Below are 24,610 nucleotides of genomic sequence, written 5' to 3' on the forward strand. Positions count from 1 at the left end.
AATAGGAATAAAATAAAAAGAAAACAAAATACAACAATACAATAAATCAAGGCCCCAGTGAACAAATGTGTTTTGAGATACTTATTAAAGAGCACAGTCGATTGCTCGTAGTTTGTCTGGGAGAGATTTGATGTTCACACAAAAATGAAAATTAGCCCATGGTTTACTCTCCCTCAGCCATCCTAGGTGTGTATAACATTCTTATTTCAGACGAATACAATCGGAGTTATGTTAAAAATATACTGGCTCTTCCAAGCTTTATAATGGCAGTGAATTGTTGGATAATTTTTGCAGTCCATACAAGTACATCTATCCATCATAAAAGTGCATCTATCCATCATAAAAGTGCATCTATCCATCATAAAAGTGCATCTGTCCATCATAAAAGTGCATCTATCCATCATAAAAGTGCATCCATCCATCATAAAAGTGCCTCTGTCCATCATAAAAGTGCAAATATCCATCATAAAAGTGCATCTATCCATCATAAAAGTGCATCTGTCCATCATAAAAGTGCATCTGTCCATCATAAAAGTGCATCTATCCATCATAAAAGTGCATCTATCCATCATAAAAGTGCATCTGTCCATCATAAAAGTGAGTCTATCCATCATAAAAGTGCATCTATCCATTATAAAAGTGCATCTATCCATCATAAAAGTGCATCTATCCATTATAAAAGTGCATCTATCCATTATAAAGTGCATCTATCAATCATAAAAGTGCATCTATCCATCATAAAAGTGTATCTATCCATCATAAAAGTGCATCTATCCATCATAAAAGTGCATCTATCCATCATAAAAGTGCATCCATCCATCCATCATAAAAGTGCATCTATCCATTATAAAAGTGCATCTATCCATCATAAAAGTGCATCTATCCATTATAAAAGTGCATCTATCCATCATAAAAGTGCATCTATCCATTATAAAAGTGCATCTATCCATCATAAAAGTGCATCCATCCATCCATCATAAAAGTGCATCTATCAATCATAAAAGTGTATCCATCCATCCATCATAAAAGTGCATCTATCCATCATAAAAGTGCATCTATCCATTATAAAAGTGCATCTATCCATCATAAAAGTGCATCCATCCATCCATCATAAAAGTGCATCTATCAATCATAAAAGTGTATCCATCCATCCATCATAAAAGTACATCTATCCATTAAAAAAGTGCATCCATCCATATTAAAAGTGCATCTATCCATCATAAAAGTGCATCCATCCATATTAAAAGTGCATCTATCCATATTAAAAGTGCATCTGTCCATCATAAAAGTGCATCCATCCATCATAAAAGTGCATCCATCCATCATAAAAGTGCATCTATCCATCATAAAATTGCATCCATCCATCATAAAAGTGCATCAGTCCATCATAAAAGTGAATCTATCCATATTAAAAGTGCATCTATCTTTCATAAAAGTGCATCTATCCATCATAAAAGTGCATCCATCCATATTAAAAGTGCATCTATCCATCATAAAAGTGCATCCATCCATCATAAAAGTGCATCTATCCATCATAAAATTGCATCCATCCATCATAAAAGTGCATCAGTCCATCATAAAAGTGCATCCATCCATATTAAAAGTACATCTATCCATCATAAAAGTGCATCCATCCATATTAAAAGTGCATCTATCCATCATAAAAGTGCATCCATCCATCATAAAAGTGCATCTATCCATCATAAAATTGCATCCATCCATCATAAAAGTGCATCAGTCCATCATAAAAGTGCATCCATCCATATTAAAAGTACATCTATCCATCATAAAAGTGCATCAGTCCATCATACAAGTGAATCTATCCATTATAAAAGTGCATAAGTCCATCATAAAAGTGCATCCATCCATCATAAAAGTGCATCCATCCATCATAAAAGTGAATCTATCCATCATAAAAGTGCATCAGTCCATCATAAAAGTGCATCCATCATCATAAAAGTGCATCAGTCCATCATAAAAGTGCATCTATCATCATAAAAGTGCATCTATCCATCATAAAAGTGTATCTATCCATCATAAAAGTGCATCCATCCATCATAAAAGTGCATCAGTCCATCATAAAAGTGCATCTATCATCATAAAAGTGCATCTATCATCATAAAAGTGCATCTATCATCATAAAAAAATCATGTATCCATCATATATCTGCTCCACACGGCTCATGAGGGTTAATAAATGCCTTCTGAAGCAAAGTGGCACGTTTGTGTGAGAAAAATATCCATATTTAAAACTTTATAGACTAGAATAACTAGCTTCCGGCAGTCAGCGGTACACAAGTCGACTTACGGTGATAGAGTAACCCTTAACCTTTTTCTCTTGAAGCCAATACGGAAGTGACTTAAACTGCAGTTCATGGACTGGCCACTAGAGACAGACTCCAGAAGGAGCAGAATCTCACTGAGCTCATGTTAAAATGCCCAACTTTACAGCAGAAGAACGGCTCGGGTTATGTATATAACCATTGTTCCCTGAGAAAGGGAATGAGCACTGCATCGGAACGACGAATTTGGGGATGCTCCCTAAGCAACAGCGCGTCTGAAGTATGAATGAAATCAGGCCAATCCTGATTGGTGTTGCGTCATGACGTAACTATGACGGCGTACCCGGAAGGTACATAAGGGGATCCTGGGCATAGTAATGGCAGTTATCGCGATGAAGCATGCACTCCAGGCGTGCCTTTCCCAGGGAACAAGGGTTATATACATAACCTGAGCCGTTCCCTTTCGAGGGAACTCGCACTGCATCGGAACGACCACACCGAGGATAGCTCCAGTCCTAGTGTGAAGCCGGAGACCGGGCACAGCTAGGACTGGAGCACCCTAGCACCAGGCGTCGCAGGGAGGTGCAAGCTATAGACAGCTGTACAGATCTCCTGTGCAGACTTCACTAAATATACATTATAAGAGCTCTGACCGGCAGAGCAGGTGAAGTCTCCCTTCTTCCGCCGTCATGTGAGGCGGAGGATGAAATATCTGAAGAACCAAAGGCCTGACCACGCTTGATGGCACCTTGGGCACATAACCGGCCCTAGGGTGTAAGATGGCCTTCACTTCGCCAGGGGCAAACTCCAGGCAAGTCGGCGTAAGCGCCAAGGCCTGAAGGTCCCCCACTCTCCTCAGAGAAGTGATGGCTAAGAGAAAGGCCATCTTAAGGGTCAAACTCTTTGGGTCTGCTGACTCTAGTGGCTCGAAGGGTGCCTCAGCCAATCCCTCGAGAACCACTGCCAGGTCCCAGGTTGGGACTCTGGAACGAGCCGCAGGCCTCATCCTCCGAGCCCCACGGAGGAACCGTACAACCAACTGGTGCCTACCCAAAGGCCCATTACCCAATGGTGTGTGGAAAGCCCCGATGGCAGCCACGTACACCTTGAGTGTGGACGGGGTAAGCCCTGCAGAGAAGCGATCTTGGAGGAACTCCAGCACTGAAGCCACTGGGCAGTTAACTGGGTCCACCTCACGCTCTCTACACCAAGTGGAAGATACATTCCACTTGAGGCTGTACAGTCTCCTTGTAGACGGAGCCCTGGAACTGAGCATGGTCTCAACCACATCCGCCGGCAGGCCAGCCTCTAGGTATCTGGCCCCCTCAGGGGCCAGACCCAAAGGTTCCATATCTCTGGCCGGGGGTGAAATATTGTGCCCCCTGCTTGAGACAGGAGATACCTCCTCAGAGGAATCTCCCACGGCTGACCCGCTAGCAGAGCTATGATGTCTGAGAACCAAACTCGAGTCGGCCAACGTGGCGCCGCCAGAAGCAGGCTGGCGCCTTGTCGACGGACCCGCTCCAGGACTCCCGGGAGCAGAGCGATCGGGGGAAAAGCGTACAGACGCAGCCTCGGCCACGTCTGCACCATGGCATCCAGCCCCAGTGGGGCCGGATGCGTGAGAGAAAACCACAGTGGACAGTGAGTTGTCTCTCGAGACGCGAATAAATCCACTTCCACTGGGCCGAACCTCTCGCACATGGCCTCCACCACCTCAGGGTGGAGTCGCCACTCCCCGGGCCTCAGCCCCTGCCTCAACAGGATGTCTGCTCCCTGATTTTGGACCCCCGGGACATACATTGCCCTGATGGACAACAGTTTCCCTTGGGACCACAGGAGGATGTGATGCGCCAGTCTGCATAGAGGGCGCGACCTCAACCCCCCTGATGCCGTGCCCCAACCAGTGAGGGAGGCGTCTGTTGAAACGGATTTTCCGGCAACAGGACGCTCCCAACACTGGCACCTGGGACAGAACCAAGGTTTCTTCCATATGACTAGGGAACGAAGGCTACTGCGCCTTACCCTGATCATACAGAATGGATTTCCCCTCAAGGAAAGCCACCTGGTTTACTTCCGTATTAGGGCATGGTGGCCGCGGAGGTCCGGGAAAAAGCTCCTTAGAGCTTTGTAGACCGCCAGCATTTCCAGGCAAAAGATGTGCCAGGAGAAATGCCGGGTCTCCCACAGACCTCTCGCAAGCGGCTGCCATGACCACGTCCCAGCCAGTGAGGGAGGCGTCTGATGAAACGGAATCCCGGCAACAGGACGCTCCTAACACTGGCCCTTGGGACAGAAACCAAGGTTCTTCCATATGACTAGGGAACGAAGGCATCTGCGCGTTACCCTGATCATACAGAATGGTTTTCCCCTCGAGGAAAACCCCTTGATTCCCAGCCATCACTGTAAGGATCTCATGCAGCAGGCCAAGAGAAATTCTGTTGGACACAGCCGCAATGAGCCCCAGCAGTCCTTAAACTGCTTCACAGTGATGCTGTGGCCTAGCTTCCTTCTAGAGACCACCGCCCGTATGGACTCGATACGTGCGGGAGACAATTGTGCCCCCAACGTAGAGAATCCCATACGACTCCCAGGAACACAGTTCTCTGAGAAGGCGTCAACACGCTACTGCGTGTAGAGTCTCAAAGGGCTAGGCCGTCTGGAAGAACCCGATATTGGTACGCTTTGCTCCCAAAAAGCGAACCTCAGGAACTTCCTGTGACACAGAAGGATGGATACAGGGAAGTATGCGTCCTCTTCAGACCCATCGTGACAGACCAGTCCTCAGACTGGATCTGAATCACAATGGAGGAATTGCTAAGCATCTTGAATCTGAATCTCTTCAGAGAACGATTCAAGTACCTCAGGTCTAAAGTTGGACGCAACTCGCCATCCCTCTTAGGAACTATGAAGTACCGGCTGTAGAATCCGGACTTCCTGTCTGCCAGAGGGACCCGTTCTATGGCCTCCTTGGCCAACAGGGCTGTACTTCTTGTTCCATAACCCGAACCTGCCCTGGGCCGACCACAGTCCGGACCACCCCGTTGAACTTCGGGGGAGGAGAACCGAACTGAAGCCTGTAACCCAGCTCTACAGTCTGCAGGACCCACGTAGACACACTCGGAAGGCATGACCATGCGCCGAGATAATCTACTAAGGGAACCAGCCTCTCGAGGCTAGCCTCGGGTGTCAACCGAAACTCATTCCCGACCCCCTGAAGCGGCTAACCGGCAGGGAGCAGTCGAGAACGTTTTTCGGTTGGCGCACACGTTTGCTGCCCAGTCGCAAGTCCTACTGGAGGCGACGACGGCGGCGTGCGTGCGCGGGAAATCAGTGAGGCCCGAAGCGTCTATGACGGCGGGAACACAGCACTGATTTCCCGAGAGCTCCTGGGGGAAAACGACCTCGGTCGCTCCTACCCGGGAGAGGGGGCTGGCCAGCAGGGGCCTCATCTAAGGGAGCAGCTTGACAGGGCCGCAACACTAGGGCGGACACTGCGATTAGCCCTTGCCTAAACCTGATGTGTCCCGCAGGCCACAAGGCGGCGAGAACGACATCACTTCAGGAGGGCTCCATCTTAGATGAATATCCAGTTCACAAGTTAAACACGCTTGGGTGACAGAATTAAAGTATCCAATTTATCAAAGTCGGATAACACGACACTCAATTCCTCGGAATTAAATGCCATCATAATCACCAACCCCGTGCCAACTGAACTGAATGACAGGCTGAATAAAAATACATCTAACTCCTCAAAGTCAGATAATATTTTAATTTAATTCCTCAGAATTAAATGCAGCCACAATAAGGTGAAACAAAGTCTGAATGATAGGCTGAATATCTAACTCCTCAAAGTCAGATTATATATTATTTAATTCCTCAGAATTAAATGTGGCCGTAATCATCAGACGAACTGTTTATTTGTATTTATATGGACTCATAAACCCCGCGTTGCCTCAGCAACGTGGTTCAAGCCGTCATAATACAATTGGCTTTCATCCCTCGAGAAAAAAGCCAAACAGTTTCAACAATACGGTGAAACATGGTCTGAATGACAGGCTGAATATCTAACTCCTCAGAGTCAGCTCATATTTTATTTAAATCCTCAGATTTAAATGCAGCCATCATCAGACGATACTGTTTTATCGTACTATACGGACTCGTAACCCACACGTTGCCTCAGCAACGTGGCTCAAGCCGTTAAGCCAACCAGTATCTCATGCACACCGATCGCGTGTGTTCACTTCAATTGCATATATAAGGAGTGCTTATGACTTTGACTGCCTCGATGCTGAGCACGTCTAATTCCTCAGAATCAGACCGCTGAAGCATCGGGTCCTCCGCCCCGGGGGAAGAAGCCGCAGCGCGGGCTTCCACACGGGGAAGGAGAACATCTGAACTGTCAGACAAAGACTGGGAAGATGCCTCAGCAGTCCCAAGTCCCGCTGACAGTCCATCCGTAAGCCCCATGACCGGCCTCGCCGCACCGCCTCGACGGATGCGGGACCGATCCACAGGGCTCACGAGGCTGGCCTGTCTCACTGAACACGACCAGCCGAGAGCAGAGCAACCTGAGTGTCAGCTTTCATATAATGCTCGTAAGCGGCTCCCTCGAGAGCCGCCCGAGTATGCTGAACACCCAGACACTGCACACACAGCAGATGTGCATCCGAGCCCGACATGTAACGGGGACACGGATGCACGCACTGCTTAAACTCTCTCACTTTCCAGTCGACCATTTCACACACACTTTCACTTTTTGACAAACAACAATAAATAGACAGACAGATTTCACACAGAGCGCTATGCTGAAGAGCGATAACTGCCATTACTATGCCCAGGCTCCCCTTATGTACCTTCCGGGTACGCCGTCATATTTACGTCATGACGCAACACCAATCAGGATTGGCCTGATTTCATTCATACTTCAGACGCGCTGTTGCTTAGGGAGTGTCCCCAAATTCGTCGTTCCGATGCAGTGCGAGTTCCCTCGAAAGGGAACACATGTTTACAGTCTGGGAGAAATTGTGGTTTTGGTCTAAATGGCTAATTTTGCCCTTCATGACGACTGTGAGGGGGTGAATTTATTTATAACTCATTCGTTTACATTATATAAAGCATTAAAGTTCTGCATAATTAAGGGCTTGGCCACTTTGAGTGACAGGTGGATAGCCATTTATCTGCTGTCTGTTAGTCATCACGTCACCTCAGCTCCGCCCACGTCCCGCCTCTTTGCCCATTTTCTGTTATCCGGGAGTGACGCGCGATGATGCGCTGACAAGATGGCGACGGCCAGCTGGACCCGACTTTACGCTTCAGACCGTCTCTTCAGATCCTATGGGTGACATCACAGACACTACGTCCATATTTTTTCTACAGTCTATTGACGAACGCAGAAGCGCAGAGGATAGAGCAAAACAAAACACTGATCATGAATTAGAGTCTAAAACGAGAATTTTTTGATATAAGAGAAGAGGGGCTTGAGTTTGTACAATTAATGCATTGAATTAAGCATATAAAATGGAATAATACTGTTGTTTTTCATTTAAAGTTCACATTATTATTTATTTTGGCTGGAAAATCTGACCTTATTTACTTTTAATTAATTTTCTCCCACCTAGAATAATAGGGTTGTGGAACATAATTGCACTGTTACATGAGGAAAATAAGCAGAACATTATGTTATTCTTTTAAGTCTGATGACAATTTGCAGTTGGGCAATATTCTAAGTTACCGAAGAGAAATAATATAATCTTTTATAAGCAATTAAGTGTGCAGGGCTGTTTGCCTCGCATTGTTGTGAGTGAGTTGTTGTCTTTAATTATGAGTTGTCCACTGTATGAACTGATATCAACACACAGCATGAACACAACAATGAGCAATTACTAAAGGAGCTAGAGGTGAAAATGAGCTTGTTTTTAAAAAAATGCCCTTATTATGCTTTTGAATATTAACTTTCATGCAGTGTAGGCTAACAGTGGTTTATGAATGTCTGCAAAGTTTCAAAGATCAAAGTCTGATAAAAACATGTATTGTGTGTTAAAAGAAAAAAGTAGTCAGTAATTCCAGTCTCACTTCCGTAACACATCTAAGTAGGTTTGTAACTAATTTGCATAATGGCAGCTCATTGGCTGAACAGCGTCTCTTTGCCCCGCCCTCACACACTGTAGTCGTCTCTGAGACTGGAAGAGTTTGGTTGCTGTTGTTCATGTTGAGAAGACGCTGTTTTCTGCTGAGATTGAGACGGTCAAGCCCACGCCATCATTACTGTTCATATCACTGAGATTCATATATGATAATGAGCGTTTGCTTTCTGACCAATCACAGCAGAGCAGGCTCTCAGAAAGGCAGGGTTTAGAGAGACCGAATCTTCGAATGAACCGTTTCAGACACTGAGAGAAAAGATCTGAAGCTGCAGTGGAGATTATGAGGAAATGAAAATGTTTTTGACCTTAGACGCATGTAAAATTAGTGTAGGAGACATATTAGGGGCACTTTAAGTTATGTGGATGTCAGATTGTACTGTATTATTCTGTACACTCTAAAAAATGCTGGGTTAAAAACAACCCAAGTTGAGTTGAAAATGGACTAACCCAGCAATTGGGTTGTTTTAAGCAAACATTTAACCCAGCCGCTGGGTTAAAACGACCCATTCACTGGGTTAAAACAACTCAATTGACCTATCGGTAAGCCCTGCCCCCCTTAGTTACTGTTGCTAACTCGGATAAACAAACGGAGTTGCTATATCTTACAATGTACAGCTGTCAGTGTGAAAACCTTATCCCAAGATGTTTTTGGACACAGAATGTAACGTATATCCCGTCCGAATGATAGCCAAACTTTACTGATGGTTTATCAAGTTTATTACATCGTTATTCATTCCAAAAAATCATCCTAAGAGCTGAACAAACAAAGCATAAGAAGTGCGCATTAACGTCTCATTCACAAACTCTCTCTCTCCGTTGCATTACCATTAACATACACAGCAAACTACACAAAAACACTCAAACAACTAACAGTAAACAAACATACACACAGACCGTATGACTTTTCAGGAGTGCAGTTAATAACTGGTAAACTTTGTATCTGCAAAACAACTCCGATAAACTGCGTGCGAGCTCTTCCTTTCACCACCCGGAGACTATAATACCCATCAAAATAGGAGTCCTCCTTATAGGACAGATAATGTAGACCTTAAACATATCTAAAATGAAATTAATTTACATATAACAAGTTTAATATGGAGAGGCACTGAAATGTAGACCTTCATGTTTTTGACCTACAGTGTCACATGATGTGAGAACAGTTAGTTATTACGGTTTGTATGTTAGCAGGGACTTTAATCGTAACTTAATGAGAGTTTGACAAACAGAAAATCCTCTCAGGACCTGGAGTCAGTGTTACAGTTCCTCAGGCACGACATTTGAGCATTTTTGTAGCATAGACACCATCACACCGATGAGAGCTTCGGATTTTCCAATGTTCCTCTATGGCGCTGAAACCTAAAGATTTCCGAGTTCCGGTCTCAGCGCAACTGATACTCAACTGCTATTGGCTCATCTGCGTTCGAGGGGAGGGGCTTACCAATAGGTCAATTGTGAGGTTAGTCCATTTTCAACCCAACTTGGGTTGTTTCTAACCCAGCATTTTTTAGAGTGTAAAGTCACTCTGAATGGGTTGAAAATAAATTGAAGAGATTCATCCTCCATTATAAATGCTTTTGGTTGAATTAATTAATTTTTCCCGCAATTCAAATGTCATAAGTAATGCTAAGGGTGAAGCCGTAGATAGCAGCTGTGTTGTTGACTTGTTTGCTATTAGCTAAATTAAAGCGGAAATACTCGAGTGATCTCGGTGAAAAGCGCCCATTGCTTTATCCTTTGAAGAAAATTTACATGTTCTATTTCCAGTCTGTCCTCTCAATGGGCTTCTATCAGTCCAATCAATCAAAGTCGAAGTTCAGAGGTTTTGACGTGCTCTGAGAATGATTGCAGCAGCTGCCCCATCTGTTCCTCAAACAGCGACTGAAGACTGTCTGATTTCTGTCCCTCGACGGCCTGATCTTTGGGAATCAATCTGAACGAGATCTGCTGCCATGTGAATGCATCAAAGAGATCCTGTTCACTGCGTTTCTGACAGCGGCTCGGCCGGATCGCGTTCAGATTTACAGTTCGGCAGACATTTCTTCAGATCATTTTCTTCACTTTTTGTATGTCTTGATGTTTTTTGTTAAAGGCTGTTCTATCCAAATATATCCTTTATGTTTGAAGAGAAGAACGAATGGGAATATAATTTATTCACAAATCATCCTTTTGTAGTCATAATTGCCTGGTGTGTGGTCCAAAATATTTCTGTCCCGTTCCTTCCCTTATCAGCTTCCTCCTTCATATTTTTTACATGATTTGTCTGTGTTGGATTTCAAACAACTAAATTAAGTTTTTAATGTTGATAAATGTGTGACAGTTTATGTTAAAAGAATACATAATGACAAGAACAAAGAAACAAAATGGGAAAAAAAAGTCACAAATATTGACATCACCAACACATTCTCACATATTGACACTTGGTCAGGATTTCTCCATTTATTTCAGTGAGAAACCTTTGCCATCATACACAGACGAGTTGGGCATGGGAATGTTATCGTCATGATGATCATATATCGGGTTATGATTTTGCCATTATGACATATTGGAGTGTGATTATCAATTTAATCAGCCAGGATCATGTATTTATTTTTATTTAGACACGTTTTAGACACCCAACTCTATCCCTAAACTTAGCCATGTGTGTGTTATATGATATGAAACACAGGATATCACAGCAGATGCGACTGCAGGCATGATTTATTCAAAAAGTACAAATATTACAAATGTCCCGAGGCCAAATGATTGATTTGTGTGAAGAAAATGAAAATGAGTGAGTGTGTGGTTCATCATTTCAACGATTAAAACATTAAGATCAACTCTGTTCTTCACATGAAGATATCGCATGCCTTCAGAAGACTTGGAATGCAACATGAGTTCATACTTTTATACTGTTGTTGGTCAGTTATTGCAATAAATACCCATGACTTTATATCTCATATTGTCGAGAAGTTGTATAGACATGGGTTAGTTTCTCCAAAATATAAAAGTAGTCCATAAATATTCATAAAATCATGTCTGCTTTAACAAATGCAAAGAATTAATTGCGTCTTGATCTGACTCTTTGGGCAAACAACTGAAATAAATGGAGCACCTGGGAAAAATGCTCTGAGAAGTGACACCGAAGATCCTGACCAAGAGTCAATCACACTTGGATTATTTGTCCTTTTTGAATAAATTGTGCCTGTAGTCGCATCTGCTGTTATATCCTGTGTTTCATATCATATAACACACACATGGGGAGGTTTAGGGATGGGGTTATATGTTAAAACGTGTCTAATTGCTTAAATAAAATAAAAGTAAATAAAATGATGCTGGCTGATTAAATTGAGAATCACACTCCGACATGTCATAATGGCAAAATCATAACCCAATTTATGATCATCATGGCGATAACGTTCCCATGCACAACTCGTCTGTGTATGACAGCAAAGGTTTCTCACTGAAATCAATGGAGCACCTGCGCGTCGATATAGTGACGCCTAGGGCTGCCTTTACTTCATTGTGATAGGGAAAGCACTTGACCATACTTAAGATTTTGACACCTTGGGAGTGAGAACGGGTTGTGACATAACATGACAGTCAATGACAATGACACATCTAGATGAATTAACCCATAGAACCCGGACCAATTTATCCTTTTAGGAAAATGATGGGGCAAATAAAACAGGCTTAAAGGGTTAGTTCACCCAAAAATGAAAATTCTGTCATTAATTCCTCACCCTCATGTGGTTGGACACCCGTAAGACCTCTGTTCATCTTCAGACACAAATGAAGATATTTTAGTGTAAAGCTGATGCTGAGAAAGGCTTCAGATAGGCCTCCATTGGCATTCAGTACATTTACACTCACAAGACCCATAAAAGGCACTTAAAACGTCGTTACAAAGTCCATCTCACCACAGTGACTCTACAATAATTTTACGAAGCGACGACAATAGTTTTTGTGCGCAAAAAAAAATCTAAATAACGAATTTATTCAACCTCTTCTTGTCTTCCGTGTGCCTCCACGACGCATGCAACCCCTCCTTGTGAGAGATCTATAATGTTACATATATGTTACATTGGGCATTTATTTCTCAGTTTAAAAAAAAAACATTTATTTATTTTTTCAGTTTCTTTTCTTTTCCACAACATTTATCAAAATGATGCATTATTATTAAAAAAATATTAACAAAACATATCAAGCCATAGACGGATCTTCCAACACTTATCCCCTGCTCGCTGATTTTAAGAATCATTGTTGTCAGTGAAATGTAGAGATGCTAGTAGAGTCTGAAAACAGTTGCGTAACATTTTGTCAGCCACCATGGTATGTCATTTTGTCATTTTCCCAAGTATGCATGATCTCCTGACATTTGGTGCAGATCATGCGTAGATCAATACCAATCAATATTTCAATTATATTAAACAGTGCTGTTATGTTAACATTTTTCTGTCCCAGAGTCCCAGATTTTATATAAAACATAGAGAAAATATTTAACACTAAACATTTTTTTGAATCTGCTAAATTAATTGAGCAGCTCATTAATATTTTTCTTAATATGACAAATACATAACATCAATATTCCACCAACTGTTGTAAGGTTAACAGCCCGATGTGACATATATGTCACCACAATATTTTCGTAACTTGTTTTATATCAATTTGTTTAAGAAATGTATTAAAATCAGGTTAAGTGTAATCTATGATAAGTTATTAAAATGTTAGAATTGTTGCATGGGTTGAAACATACCTTTAGTAACAAAAACAAGCGTATTAAAAAATTGCTGACACTGCAACATGTGCTAACCAGACAGGCCACCATTTTGGAAATGTTGCCATGGCAACAAAAAATGCACAAATTGTCACATGACTGAACCTGGGTGTTCCTTATATGTCACTTAGGGACTTCCTGAGTTGAAATTTAGGGATATTGCTTTAAAAAGACCTTTCCAGATAATCACCAGTGTCACTGTGGGTTCAAGACCGATTATATGCTCTTTTACAAAATTCTTGATTGTGTTTCTGGCTCTACTAGAGCAGGTTTTCCTGCTTGAGTGTTGATTATTCCCTCATATTCTCCATTGTTGCGGCTCCTCTCTTCCCAGTCTGTCAGTAATGCTCTGTCTCTATGAAGCCCCTCCTTCTGAAAAGCACACTGTGCTCTGATTGGTCTGCTGGAGCAGTGTGTTGTGATTGGTGTTTGGGAAATGCCCTGCCCCTTACCATATCCGGCAGTTTCAACCAAGCGTTTAAATTCTGCATAATTAAGGGCGTGGCCACTTTGAGTGACAGGTGGATAGCCGTTTATCTGCTGTCTGTTAGTCATCGTACAAGATGGCGACGGCCAGCTCGACCCAACTTCGCGCTTAAAAACGTCTCTTCAGATCCTATGGGTAACGTCACGGACACTACATCCATATTTTTTTACAGTCTATGGTTTCAACACACTTCTGACTAACTCAACCAGGCCACGCCCCTTTATTCTGCGTTTTAATTACTATAATGAGGAATATTGTGACGTTTTCGTTCCCAACGTTTTCATGGTCAAACAGCAACATTACACACTAAAGAAAGATGAACATGTGGGAAAAAGCATAATGCAACCTCTTTAATTAATTTTCTGTTTATGCAATCTTTGTAACCGATAACTTAGTATTAGGAATTGGGTTGGCAGGCGCCTTCTTAAAATGTTTATCTGCTTAATTAACTTGGCCTTCTGACCTCAGGAAACAGGATGCGCGTGTGCATTGTACAGTTGGGCTGGGTTTATTTCTGTCTGTTTGTCTGCATACCTCCTGCCTGCCTCCATTCTGCCTCTGCTCTTCTCTTCCTGTCCTCTGCAGTGAGTCCAGGATGTGGACTTTCAAGAGAGCTGTGCAAGTGGAAGACACTCTTCAGAAATCGCATTCATAACAGCACATACAGCAGTGAAGCATACCCCAGATCTCTCAGTGAAGGCAAACAAGAGCTTTTGGGAACGTAGATGTGTGACAACATGTCCGTTGTGATCGGAGGAAATGCAGAATATTTCAGTTTGTTTATTCATTTGATTAAGTTGTTTGTGTGGCGTTTACACATATGTGTTAAAGAATTTCGCAGTGTGGCAAACTTGACATTTTATTTATTATGCCAAAATATATTTTAACCCTCTGGTGCTCTTCGTTTAGGGGTTGCATTGGTTGTCTTCCCGGTCATAAGTGACCGGACACCTACAAATTAAACTTTCTCCACCCCAGTAAAACCAATGCAATTTATTTTTCTTCAATAATATTTTTTCTTTTTAATTTTGTATTTTGAGATGATTTAATGGTGTATTTTTTTTATTTATGCAATAATTATGGTCTATTTTGCCATTGAAAATTATACAACATATTTAATTTTATATGTTTTAATTATTTTTATTTTTTTATTATTGCAGTATTTCAGATTAAAATAAAGACTAGGCCTTCAAAATATTTTGTTTTATTTTTTATTTTTTTATAGATTTTTTTTCTGTGAATTTGTGTTTTTGCAGATTTCCCATTCATTTCCTATGGTGGTCATTTTTGACCGAAGAGCACAAGTGGGAGTATTTTTTTACTGTTTACATACCTAATGCTAGAAAAGTTACCAATTTTCATATCATTCTGATAAAGCTGTGATTTTTAAAAATTCAAAATGTGGTTCATAGGTTCAGTTTTTGTGTGTGTGTGTGTGTGTTTATAAGTGTGCCTGTGTGCGTGTGTGTGTGAGTGGATGTGTCAATATCACACTCTTGATGTTCTAGAGTGTCACCCCTTCACTGCTGTGTACTTTGTTTCAGCATCGTGGCCGATTTGTAGATTGTACACACAAATATTAGGAGAATTTTTGTGTATTTGCCGATTTCCCATTAATTTCCTATGGTCGGTCAGGCCGGTTCCTATGACCGAAATCAATGAACACTACTTTTTTTTTTTACGACCAATTAGCATACTCGAATCATGACCCCAATTTTGTTGTGTGTTTACATACCTAATGCTAGAAAAGTCACCAAGTTTCATATCATTCCGATGAAGCTGTGATTTTTTTAAATTTCAAAACAGAATATTTTCCAGGCAGAAATGACAGAAGAGCATCAGAGGGTTAAACGAATATACTTAAGTGTGAACTGAATGCAATGTTTCACAGTACATGTGGCCGAGGTACAGTTCAGTAAACCCCTTTCTCACAAATATTAAGTGCAAATATTGCATAATCATGCCATGGTGGGCCAGAATATAAAACTTACCCATATCTTACCGTGTATGGCTGATGTCTCGTATGATTCCATAGGCAACTTACCTGCCTAAATGTGATATGTTTCATCCAACATGTTGTTTACAAGCTGTTTTATTGATGGTTGAAACACTGATTGAGCGACTATGAGACATGAACATTCCTCTAATGTTTATTTGGTGCTATAACTAGTAGTAAAGAGGAATCAGTTCATGTGCCGCTTGAACTGCGGCGCTACAGCGACCCGTCACCGCACATTAAACAGCCACAAACCACATTTATTGCTTGTATGTCATAATAAATTTGACATAACTAAAGCTGAGACATTGATTTATATCAAAAGTAACTTGCTCTGTCTTGTCTGTGTCCTCTTTGCTTCGCAATATATGTTTTTTCTTCACTGTGGCTTGAGTCACGTTCTAATGCATCACACAATTAATCACATTTTAAATAACTACTGACAAATTGTTTAACATTAAGATAATTTTATCATATATACTGTATATATATTCCCATTGAATTTGACAGGGTGTGCCTAGGCTCCGCCCCTGAAGCAAGTCATTTACACACATTCAATACAATTGAGCTCTTCTTTTCCACAAATATTGACGCCATTATCAGACTGCAATTGCCAAACCATTAATATTATGGGTGGGAAAACTAAATAGCATCTGATGTGCGTCCAGAACACTTTTCACGCTGACAGAGTGAAGTCTCAGAGACAGTACAGTACTGATGGCAAAATTGCTGGCAAATCTTTGTGTGTGTTTGATAAGCCGCACTAATCCATCTCTGCCTGTTTGGACCATGTGCCGCTCCCGGTGTGTAAGCAGAGACCAGATTAGGATCAAAAAAACATGATAACATCCGGCACATTTTATATTACTGACCCCCACTTCATGTTAGATTAATTTCGAGGGCATTTCAAGCTGTCTGTGTGATGGAATTGCTGTGCTGAATTTCCTAGATCGTATTAGTTTTCAGAAGCCCAGAGTGGAGTTCCTACAGAGCCTTTATAGGGTTAAAAAGAGAGGGCCGTGTCTGACGCTTGAGCTTCAGGGTTGTGCGCAATTCAATTCCTGAACACATTTCAATTGAGTTTGAAATTAAGGAAGTGCATTTATAATGTAAGAAATTCATACTTCAGTAAGTGTAGATTTTAACTAGAAAAGGAAGATTCCTCTTTTAAACACAATAAGTGACTCACATTTGTTTTTTTACCATTGAACATGGGTAAAATTCAACAATTTGGACACAAAGCCACATTGAAATCCCCATATCTGTAGGACTGAACCATATAGTGCCTTAAAAATGAAGATACCAAAAGAAAAAAAAGGTTAAAAACAGAATCTGAGAGATAATAGTTCATACGTCTTGGGTTACAGGCACGTAACCTTTGGGGAAAATAATATTTTTTACCATTTAGAGAGGCATTTTCTGTGCAATTGTTTTGATAGGTGGAAATAATTTCTACATTCAACAGTATTTGTTTGTCATATATTCGTATTTAAATACAAGAAGAATTAGCTGTATGCAAAGTGACCCACATTTGGTTTTCAACCCCTGAAAATGGGTAAAACTCAACAATTTGAACACAGAGTCATTTTGGGATCTCCATATCTTTGGGATTGAACCATGTAGGGCCTTTAAAATGGAGATTCCTAAAGAGAAGTTTATTAAGAACCAGAATCTAAAAGCATATTATAAAATATTCAATACTTCTATAGTTATAGGCACACAAACTTGGGGAAAAGAGTATTTATGGAACTCAGATAGGAATTTTCTATGCATTTGTTTTGATAAAGAGAAACAAGACATATTTCTACTTCTTCAGAGATTCTTACTAAGTATTAGCTGTATGAAAAGTGACCCACATTTGGTTTCCAAACATTGAAAATGGGTAAAACTCAACAATTTGAACACAGAGTCACATTAGGATCCCCATATCTTTGGGATTGAACCATGTAGGACCTTTAAAATGGAGATTCCTAAAGAGAAGTTTATTAAGAACCAGAATCTAAAAGCATATTATAATACATTTTATACTTCTAGAGTTATAGGCACACAAACTTGGGGAAAAGAGCATTTATGGTACTCAGATAGGAATGTTCAATGCATTTGTTTTGATAAAGGGAAACGAGACACATTTCTAGTTTCTACATTATTTATTACTCATTGAGAGCACCTTATCTCTGGGGTTGAACCATATAAGTCCTTAAAAATTAAGATACCAAAAGAAAAAATAGTTAAACGACAGAATCTGAGAGATAATCATTCATACTTCTTGGGTTACAGGCACGTAACCTTTGGGAAAAATAATATTTTTTGTCATTTAGAGAGGTATTTTATGTGCAACTGTTTGATGGAAGGAAACAAGACATATTTCTACTTCTTCAGAGATTCTTACTAAGTATTAGTTGTATGTAAAGTGACCCACATTTGGTTTCCAACCACTTTAAATGTGTAAAACTCAACACGAACACAAAGTCACATTAGGATCCCCATATCTTTGGAATTGAACCATGTAGGGCCTTTAAAATGGAGATTCCTAAAGTGAAGTTTATTAAGAACCAGAATCTAAAAGCATATTATAAAATATTTAATACTTCTAGAGTTATAGGCACACAAACTTGGGGAAAAGAGCATTTATGGTACTCAGATAGGAATGTTCAATGCATTTGTTTTGATAAAGGGAAACGAGACACATTTCTAGTTTCTACATTATTTGTTATTCATTGAGATCACCATATCTCTGGGGTTGAACCATATAAGTCCTTAAAATGAAGATACCAAAATAAAAATAAAAAAGTTAAAAAACAGAATCTGAGAGATAATTGTTCATACTTCTTGGGTTACAGGCACGTAACCTTTGGGAAAAATAATATTTTTTTGTCATTTAGAGAGAGATTTTATATGCAACTGTTTGACGGAAGGAAGCAAGACATATTTCTACTTCTTCAGAGATTCTTACTAAATATTAGCTGAATGCAAAGTGACCCACATTTGGTTTTCAGCCACTGAAAATGGGTAAAACTCAACAATTTGAACACAGAGTCATATTAGGATCCCCATATCTTTGGGAATGAACCATGTAGGGCCTTTAAAATGGAGATTCGGTTACACTTTATTTTGATAGTCCACTTTAAACATTCTACTACCTATAAGTAACTTTGCAACTACATGTCAACTAACTGTCATTAGAGGATTAGTTGACTGTCAGTAGACTGGTAGGTTATGGTTAGGTGTTAGGGTTCGGGTTAGTAGAATAAGTTGAATTGTAGTTGCCAAGTTACTTATAGTCAGTAGAATGTCTGTTGGGGGACCAACAAAATAAAGTTTTAGTAAATATTAATCAGACAGTTTACAAATACTCTAATAACAGTTAGTTGACATGTAGTTGCAAAGTTACTTATAGTTAGTAGAATGTCTAAAGTGGACTATCAAAATAAAGTGTTACCGGAGATTCCTAAAGATAAGTTTATGAAGAACCAGAATCTAAAAGCACATTAAGATATCAGTAATACTTCTAGAGTTATAGGCACACAAACTTGGGGAAAAGAGCATTTATGGTACTCAGATAGGAATGTTCAATGCATTTGTTTTGATAAAGGGAAACGAGACACATTTCTAGTTTCTACATTATTTGTTACTCATTGAGATCACCTTATCTCTGGGGTTGAACCATACAAGTCCTTAAAATGAAGATACCAAAAGCAAACTTGGCTAAGAAAAGGATATTAAGATATCTTTAATACTTCTTGAGTTATAAACATGCAATTTTTTGTGTATGTGTTTGTGTAAAATTATAAATAGAATTACAAATTAATGGACTTGAACAGGAGCCAATTCTTTAGGTCTGAATATCGCTTATATATAGTGTATGATTAGATTATAATCTATGATTAGATTATCCACTGCTGAGATCAGTTGGCATGACAATCAGCCTTCACGTCCAGATGATGGAGATTATCAAATCCAATGAATAGAATATCCTGTTTCCCAGGACAGTATATGGTAATCTCTCTTGTCAGACGAGGATTTATCACCGGGCACAGCAGAATTTTAATATTCCCAGTTGTCCCTATATGTATTAGCTATGAATATGGATCACTATGATCTGGAAGAAAGGCAGGGTTTTTCCCTTTTCTTCACTTTTTATATTATTTGAGAACTTCAGTGCTAGCAGCTTCAAAATAGCAGAACATACGAGAAACATTTGTCCCAGCAGTTTAAATGTGACAGTCAGTCCTTTGCTGTCAGCTCCCTGCACTTTTGCTCTGTGACGAATTAGCCAAGGATCTTGCTGGGAGCTGGTCAAACCGTCTATGTCATCCATAAGTGGGTCAAATATAGAGTAAATCCAGTCCACAAGGCCCACAATGTGTGTAACTTCAGTCAGGTGCATCAAGGGAAACCATAAATAACATCAGTGTCTGTTTGCCTGTGCATAGAGTGACATATACATGTTTTCAATCTTCGCTATGAGAAAGTATATAAATAAATGCATAACGCGATTATGCAAATAACATTTTGTGCATAAAAATGAGTTCTTCTACGGTAAATTATTAATGATTGACCTATAAGCAGCTCCACACTGAATCTGTGCCCGCAGAAAGATCCACAGTTTCTGCAGAATTTTAACATCTTCCATTCACAAAGTTGCGCACTTCCCCGTTGTTATATTTACATACACATTAGAGTATTAGTAGACTGTCTGCTTAATATCTGCTTACACTTTATGGGCGCTATTGTCTCGATCTGAGCTCATGGAGCAGGTGCACTGAGGGCGTGTCCAAATCCACTTTTGCTAGTTTAACGATGGAAAAATTGTCGGTGCGCCCGGCACATGATCCAAAAGGGTCGTCCCTCGTCTCTTAATGAGTCATGGGTGTATTTTGGGCTTAACGAGCAATAAACCAATCAGAGTCTCATCTCCCTTTCCCTCTAAAAGCCAGTTGTGATGCACCATGAGAGGATTCACTATTTACATGAGGAGAGACTGAACGCTTCTCCAGAGAGGAGTGTGTGTGTGTGTGTATGTGTGTGTGGGTATGTTTTTGTGAAATATCAGGACACAAATGTGTATAATGACATGGGTATGACATGGGTATTACAAAAAGAGGGTGAAATATGAGGACATTCCCCATGTCCTCACTTTTCAAAATGCTTATAAATCACAGAATGAGGTTTTTATCACAGAAAGTGAACTGCGCAGTCTCCTGTGAGGGGTAGGTTTAGGGGCAGTGTGTGTGTGTGTCTGTGTGTGTGTGTGTGTGTGTGTGTGTGTGTGTGTGTGTGTGTGTGTGTGTGTGTGTGTGTGTGTGTGTGTGTGTGTGTGTGTGTGTGTGATGGGTAGATTTAGGGTCAGTGTAAGGGGATAGAAAATACGGTTTGTACATTATAAAAACCATTACGCCTATGGAATGTCCTCACATTTCACAAAAACAAACATGTGTGTGTGTGTATGTGTGTGAGCAGTGATGGGAATAACGGCATTATAGATAAACGCCGTTACTAACCGAATTATTTTTTTCTGTAACGAGTAATCAAACGAATGACTGTTTCTCCCATAACAACGCCGTTAGCGCTACTGAGGAAAAAAATGCAGCGTTACTATAATTGAGCTCACTGAAGCGGTTTTCATCCGAACAGGATCTTTGTCAGTCGGACCTGCAACAAGTGTGTGTGTGTGTGTGTAGCCATGCGTGTTGGGGGGTGGGTGGGGTGGTACCATAGACATAACTGATGATGATTGGTGGGTGGGAGACAAGGTTAAGGTTGATAGGTTGAGTTCACACCTATTTTTTTACGGTCTATGGTTCACACACACACACACACACACACACACACACACACACACACACACACACACACACACCTATGACGCACACGCATATGCACAGTGAGCGATGGCAAGTCCAACAACTTCAAAGGTAGCTTTCGCTTACTGGAAGTATAAGCGCTACTTTTCCCTCGTTGAGGTGAAAGGTCAGAATGTTTATGTAACGTGCAGCTTATGCCCAGGAGGAAAGAGTCTCTCCACGCCGGTGGCCAGTAATTCTAATCTAATGAAGCCACATCATCACAGGCCGTCACAACATTAGTGGCTAAAAACCCAGGAGATAACGTGAGCTCCACTACCAAAGGAGTAGTATAGCACTGATCATATTTACACAATATTTACACTATAGTAGGTCTACTGATAATATTTACAATAATGTATTGAATTTGATTGGTGTCTCTCACATTGTCCCACAGCAACATTACAATAGTATACATTAATGTACAATGTTTTATAATTTAGTGTCCAATTCATTCATTTAATATATCTAATATTGTGGGAATCCAAGTTATTTAACATATTTGAACATAAAAAAAAAAAAAAAAAAAAAAAAAAGTAACACAATAGTTACTTTCCCTGATAATTAGTTACTTTTATAATGATGTAACTCAGTTACTAACTCAGTTACTATTTGTAAGAAGTAACTAGTAACTATAACTAATTACTTTTTTAAAGTAACGTGCCCAACACTGTGTGTGAGTGTGTAATAATCAGAGTGTGTGTGTGTGTGTGTGTGTGTGTGTGTGCTGCTGTGCGTCTCTGTGTGTGTAATAATCAGTGTGTGTGTGTGTTGTGATCCTCCTATAGGCTCATATTACTAACACACCCTTTAAAAAATTAACAGCTTTTCATGAGGTGAATTATTGCTCAACGCGTGTCAAAGCGATGTAGCTGAAGTAACGTTACAGCACTTCTCTAGATGTGTTTGTATGAGTTGATGTGTGGGATCGTCAGTATTTGAATCTGAAAGAGCTCGTGCTCCGTGGGTGCGGTCGCATTACCGGATAATGAAGTGGCTTGCGAAAGACTGACATCTATCACTTTTCAACCAGATTACATAAACACAGCATATTTGTTTTCGATTTGGTTTATAACCTGACATTGCAGCGTTTCTTTAGACATATGTCTTATGTTTGTGAGGCAAGTATTCACTAAGCTAGAGGTCATTTTCTGAAGACTATCTGAATGAAAGTCTTTGACAGAGAGGCTGCAGATCACTCATCATGTTTGTTTTCTTTATTTTGCAAAAAGCTAAATATTTTGTTTTTATTGTGACTGTACACAAAAAATAGCAGATTATAATGATGTATAACACTTGCCTGAATGATAAAAAGCGACAGATTTATTTGAGTCTCTTTGGCACTGATAAGAAAAAAAGACAGCCGAACGCGCCGGCGCGACTGCCGACTCGAGAGGGTTAAATAACACACAAATACTGCACTATTGACTTTAAAGCAGGTGTGTGTTGGTCAATGGTCAGTGGTTTTCAGTTCCTCACAATAGCAACGCTCCAGCAATGCTCCTGATCACACCTGGTGTTCAGACCAGACGCCCATGGGTGAACAGAGGCATTTGATATTGAAACAACGTGGAGCTGGACGTGAACATCAGAACTGAAACTAGCAGAACACATTTGCGTTGCATTGCATCGGGGGTATGATAAGGCCTTTTATGCTTCTCAACAGACATACTAGTAACTTTGCAAGTACGTCAACGTATTCTGCTAGTTGACATGTAGTTGCAAAGTTACTTATAGTGAGTAGAATAACTAAAGTGGACCATCAAAGTTACATTTTAAATGTGAACGAATTGAACCTAATGTTGAAGCTAATGTTAACAAAAGTCCTCAGATTCCCTCTGGGCCGTCCTATAAGAGAGCTTGACAAATGAGAAAGATTTGAAATGCTTTATCTTGTGGCTACTTGTTTTATCTCAGCAAGGCACAGGCATGGTTTTGAAGTTTTGAATGCTTCCCCAAACTCAATTATTATCTGGGCCCGAAAGAAATCTGTGCCCTTGTTTGCCCCTCATAACAGCCATCCATGATGGGACCGGCACAGCTTCAGCGCACTCCTCATCATGCACCCACACTTGCTATTATGCAGTGATAACTTTGACATGCATTTGAACAGGGAACTCTCATAAAAAAACATTATGCAATGTTTAGGTCTTTTTTTCTGGGATTCCTGCACCCATTATAGCTTCGTCATCTAATGGCAGGTTCATTCAGACCTCTATTTATGTGCAAGAATTGAGTGTGAAGAGAAGCTGAGAGACATTAATTCCCCAGGCATGGAAACTCATCAGGGAGAATAATTGAATGGCTTGTCGTTTTTCAGATATATGGGTCAGAGCTGCCAGGTATGCGTGCCTGCAAATCCTGTGTGAACAAGACAAAATAGACTTCCATTGGATTTGAATTGTGACTCTGGGATGTTTTATTAAATATCACTCTTTCAGGAAATGAAGCGAGGCTTGTTCTTTTATCTTCTCTACTTCTCTACGAGCTATGTAATGAAACACAGTTTCACAGATAAGTTTTAAAACTACATGCTCTTTTACAATAAACACTGCAGCTACTGGATATGCTACATTTGCATTCACTCGTTTAAATGCTTTTATCTAAAGCAACTTACAAATAAGGAATACAACAACATAAGCGAGGCATGACATGAAAAGTAACACTTTTAAGTTCCATGTTGAAAAGTGCCTCCGCATCTCTGTGATTGGCTGATTTCCCCGTCAACTGGATTTTTTGTTTGAAACAAAATGTCCACAAATTGACTTCAATGGGTCAAAGTTGTTGGAATAGATTGACTAATAAATAATTTCCCCATTTTTAGCTTCTTTTCCACTTTCTAATTGGACATAGATTTGGCGATTTTGGCATTTTGAAAATGTATAAACCTTTTACACAAATTGGAGTTTAAGAGATAAAACAATATAAAATTAACTTAATTGGGCCATCAGGTTTTACAGTTTAAGATTAATAAATCATTCAGAGTGGAACCTTATTGTTACACACATACCATACACTGTAAAACCCAACAGTTTTTCGAACTAACACTTCTTAACTTAATAGTAAAAATATAGGAATCTGTACTATTGAAGGAACATGAACAG

The sequence above is a fragment of the Gobio gobio genome, assembly GCF_949357685.1.
Source record: "Gobio gobio genome assembly, chromosome: 9".
NCBI lineage: Eukaryota > Metazoa > Chordata > Actinopteri > Cypriniformes > Gobionidae > Gobio > Gobio gobio.